We start from the raw sequence: 5,606 nt of genomic DNA, 5'->3' as shown, positions 1-5,606 counted from the left end.
TTAAAACTAGCTCAGATTCCATTGATTTAGAGACTCTATAAAATATCATGAGACACTTAAATCTCCTCTGAAAGCTCCCATTATAATCAGAATTTATGATGAATACTAAAACCGGGTTTTCTAATTTATCAACTCACAACTTGTTCCTTGCCTTCCTGTTAAATAATCCTGCTTGATTCCAATGGAAACTTAAATTAGTAGCTTTTAAATCTATATTTAAGACTTTTTTTTTTTAAAAAAAAAAGCTGAATTATAACATAGGATAAAGAAAATTATATTTTAAAGTGAATATTCATAACTCCAGAGAAAATTCTAAAAATACTTTAGTAACATATAATATTAATTTATATTAAAATTTCAATATGATTTTAGAAAAAATAAAGGTTTTTTTGTTTTTTGTTTGCTTGTTTGTTTGTTTGTTTTGACAGAGTCTCACTCTGTAGTCCAGGTTGGAGTGCAGTGGCTCGATCTTGGTCATTACAACCTCTGCTTCCCGGGTCTCCGTTCAAGCAGTTCTCCTGCCTCAGTCTCCCAAGTAGCTGGGATTACAGGAACACAACACCATGCTCAGCTAATTTTTGTATTTTTAGTAGAGATGAAGTTTCACCATGTTAGCCAGGCTAGTCTTGAAAACTCCTGACCTTGTGATCCACCCCCCTCGACCTCCCAAAGTGTTGAGATTACTGGTGTGAGCCACTGCACCGGCCTAAAAATAGAGATTTATAATGTAGTTATGTTGAAATCTGAAATCCTAAAGTTTTATTTAATTTTCATATATTGGATATAAATTTATTTTTGAAATACAATAAAAATCTTTAAAACCAGATTTTTGTGTAAAAATAATGTGACAGGTGATTAAGTTTGAATCCCTTTAATTTGCTCCATAAATTCAGTAGAAACAGTGTATCTGTAGAATAGCAACCTTTCCTCCTGTAAGAACACTGATACCAATTCATTCATTTCATTACATAATCATTTACCCCAAAGAAAATGTAACCTCTACAAGAGCAAGGTATGCCTGGTACATAGTGAGTTCTCAATAAATATATGCTCTGTGAAGCCATGAATGAATAAACCATAATTTATTGATAAATTGCTAGTGAGGTTCAAAGATGAATCAAGTATATTCATTGAATCTGATCATTATTTTGCAATGTGAAATATTGGACTTTCCTCTTGGAGATGGTATACTAGAATGTAGTAAGTTGGATTTAAACTATGATTAAATTTCGTAAGCTTGTCTATATCATAATACATTTAGGTAAGTTGTTCAATATTTACAACTAAATTTACAATAAAAACAAAAATTGAGCTTTGAGCTTTGCTAGATTTTTATACCAACATCGCTAACCTAAAATACTATTTAGAGAAGGTTTTCACAAATCAATATTTACATTAAAAAAATTCTCTTTATTTCTTTCATCTCTTTCTCTTTATGCCTCTCTCCCCCCTGTTCCCTCCTCCCTACTTCTCTTCCTGTCTTTTCTTTTCTTTTTTTAACTTGATGGCCTGTGTGTGTGTGTGTGTGTGTGTGTGTGTGTGTGTGTGTGTATATATAAATGATCCTACTTGAATAAGAAGCTGTGTTTCCAAAGGGCTTTTATGACAAATAGTAACAAAATATTCCAAACTCTTTCTGGTCTATTTATGAAACCAATAGTCAATTTATGAAACCAGTCTGCTATGTGACAATTACATAAATTACTGCCACCATGCATACACAGGTCCCATTTGTCATAGGAGAGCAAACAGCTGGTGGAAGTCTTTTCCATCTTTTAGAAACAATCTTTATAACACACTTTGATGTGAATACACGTACACAGTTAATTAAGACTCCCTTAATTTTACTTTTCTGCATAACTGTAAAACATTGCAAAGTATTATTACATTACCCATTTCTTTCCTCATTAATAAAATATAAAAAGAATTAAACAAATTATAATGCATACAGAAAATTATAAAGCTATAATTTTACTGTTACTTGATAGAGGTATTTATTGCTAAGTGGGAGAGAAAATATAAAAATCTCATGTTCATCTTTAGTGTTTAAGTATAGACTGTTTTAGCAACTAGAGAAGACCAAAACTTTTCCAAAAATAATTAATTAAAGATGTATTCAAGACCAAATATCAAGCCACAGGCATAGGAGAGACTTAGAAATAAATTAATTTCTCCCTCTGATATATTAATCATCTGACTTCTATAATTTTAGGGACTCAAATTTTATAGCCATGCAGAAAGAGGACGTGTTTAAACAAAACAGAACTCTTTGTAGAATTTGTCATCTCTAAATCCTTAGATTTTAGTGTGAAACCAATGAACTCATTCCACATTTTTTATTTAAATAAAATAGCTTAGAATTTAACAATGAGTGCATACTTATTATTCAAAAGTGACATAGAAAAGATAAAAAGATATAAACAATGAAAATGTTTTAAAAGAAATGTTTAATGGGCCAGGCACCATGGCTCATGCCTATACTCCCAACACTTTGGGAGGCCGAGGCGGGCAGATCACCGGAGGTTGGGAGTTCAAGACCAGCCTGGCCAACATGGTGAAATCCCATCTCTACTAAAAATGCAAAAATTAGCTGGTGTGGTGGCACACACCTATAATCCCAACTACTTGTGAGGCTGAAGCAGGAGAATCACTTGAACCCGGAAGGCAGAGGTTGCAGTGAAAGGAGATTGCATCACCACACTCCAGCCTGGGTGACAGAACGAGACTCCATCTCAAAAAAAGAGAAATGTTTAATGGGATGCTTATTTAACCAAATGCAGAAAAGAAAATACAGAGTGATTAAATAAAACAAAAGGTAGTTTAACTCCATGACTTGGTCTGGGTACGCCTATGATGTTGGTTTTTGAATTTTCTATTGGGTCTTTTTGAACTAGACTTAACACCTTCAAGAATGTCAGGGACATTGGAGTTTATCTCAACTCAGATGACTTAGGAATAATGCACTAATGGTACAATTGTTTATACAAGAAAGTAAGACACAATTTTGTGACTTGTTGATTTGGAAGAATCCGTAATCTTGAGAAAAGCACTGAGTAGTAGTTCAAAAATCAAGTATTTGTTGGGCAGGCGATGTGTTCCATTCTGGCGCCAGTGTGTACAATGATAAAAGTTGTTCGGTTTCTTTAATGCTAAGAACCCCGATTTCCTCATAGGCAACATGAGCTAGTGATAAGGGTTATATGTGAAAGATTTAGCTCAATGCTTGGCACAAATAGGTTAACAAAGCAGCTCTAGTGATGACTAAGAAAATTGTCCACATAACAGTGGGGAGTAGACTTGATTTGGGAGCATTTGGTAAGTTTGCCTTTAGAAGCAACTAAATAAAGCACAGAAAAATTGTGGAAGTACAAACAGGACATGAGAGGGGCATTTTTTTTTAACTCCTTTCACTTTTATGTGATGGTTAATATCGTTATTTAAATGTGACACGAGAGTCATGGTTTAAAAAAGATCCATATACTCACTTTTGAGAGGAAATAAGATAAAAAGATGGATTTATATTTCTTTCTTGAGAATGCTGTATCTCAGTTTTTCTTTTTCATATTCAAACTGAAGCTGCAAACGTCTGTGACTGAGATGGGGACTCTGTAAAGAAAAATAACTTCAATTTCATGAAGCTTATTGTAGTTAATCATCTCTATGGAGTGCGGGATTTAAATCCCTTTGGTGATTTTAATTACTCAAGCTCCTGGGAGACCAAGCCCTCTCTGGAGTAATGACAGAAGAATCTGCGCTGATTCCGTGCTGGTTTACAGGAGTCAATTAAAGAAACCAATTACAGTTCCAAATGGTGTGAACACAGATTGACCTAATTTGATCTCTGTTAATCAGGTACGTACACAACCCCATTTCCAGAACAAACTTAAACTGAGGAAAGAAACATGAAATGAACCCTCTCAACTAAGTTCAACCAACAAAAAAAAAAAAAAAAAAAAAAGAGAAAAAACCCCAGAAGGCATTATTTCAAATTGTACTGATGATATACAAAATGTGTACCCAATCCATAAATCACACAGTTTCTACTCTTTGTTCCTACTTTGATTTTCCATGAGTAGATCCTTTTATTATTATTATTGTTAACCTAATTATTGTGTATTCAAATTAATTAATGGCATTACCTTAATTAATCTGCAATCCCATATGTTAAGTAGAGTGCCTCTTGATGAAAAAGGAAAGGGAAACAGGCTGGGTGTGGTGGCTCACACCTGTAATCCCAGCATTTGGGGAAGACAAGGTGGGCAGATTGCTTGAGCTCAGGAGTTGGGCACAACCTGAGCAACATGGCAAAACCATGTCTCTACAAAATATACAAAAAAATGAGCCAGACCTGGTGGTGCACCTGTAGCGCCAGCTACAGGGAGACTGAGGTGGGAGAATCCCTTGAGCCTGGGAGGTCAAGGCGGCAGTGAGCAGAGATCGCACCACTGCACTCCAGCTTAGGTGACAGAGTCAGACCCTGTGTCAAAAAACAAAACAAAAACAAAACAAAACAAAAAACAAAAATACATTTAAAAAACACCTCTGAATGATAAGGGGCCAGAACTATGCAGGTATCAACAGCAACTATTTCAAATGGCAAACATTAAAGGAAATTTTAATCAAATAAGCAAAGAAGAGAATACTTACTTTCAACATTATTAAATAACATGACCTTTGAGATTTTAGCAAATAGATTAAATAAAAAGTTAGCAGCAAGAACTGTAGAAATGAAAAGATACAGTTATTTCTGTTGATATAATCATATACATGACAAACTGAGTAACAAGAAAAAGTAGAAACTAGCATTAATATTAGCATTTGGAAAACTAGCTGGCTACAATTAATTACCTTTAAAACATAATATTTTTCTAGTCCTATAATTAAGGGGAAAACAGAAGCACAGTAATGATTTATAGTAAGAAAATAATATAGTCATCAAGAGTCATGAATAGCATCTAAGTATATGAAAAGGTAGCTTTTGATGAAAAAACAGTAACTAAAATTGTTCATGTGTATGAATGCGTGTATGTGTCATTCCATCCAATTCCAACACAACGATTTTATTTCTAAATTGGGCAAAATCATCTTAAAATGCATTGAGAAAACAAATCACACTAAGAGCCAAAATATGGAAAAATATAATGGCTACAGGGTGTGCAGGGTAAAATAACTTGTCTTGCCAGGTGCAAAAATATACATCATGGCTGGGCGCTGTGGCTCACACCTGTAGTCCCAGCACTTTGAGAGGCTGAGGTGGGTGGATCACTTGAGGTCAGGAGTTTGAGAACAGCCTGGCCAATGTGGTGAAACCCCGTATCTCCTAAAAATACAAAAATTAGCCGGGTGTGGCAGTGAGCACCTGTAATCCCAGCTTCTCAGGAGGCTGAGGCAGGAGAATCACTTGAACCCAGGAAGTGAAGGTTGCAGTACGCTGAGATTGCACCACTGCACTTCAGCCTGGGTGACAGAGTAAGACTCCATCTCCAAAAAAAAAAAAAAAAAAAAAAAAAAGAAAGAAAAGTACATCCTGCTCACCATCACAACCTCCATATGTATCCACACAGGAGTGCAGAGAAAATTAGAGTGAACAGACTAGAAGATCAGAA

Source organism: Rhinopithecus roxellana, chromosome 7 (genome assembly GCF_007565055.1).
Source record: "Rhinopithecus roxellana isolate Shanxi Qingling chromosome 7, ASM756505v1, whole genome shotgun sequence".
NCBI classification, from domain to species: domain Eukaryota; kingdom Metazoa; phylum Chordata; class Mammalia; order Primates; family Cercopithecidae; genus Rhinopithecus; species Rhinopithecus roxellana.
Note: the sequence above shows the minus strand (reverse complement) of the source record.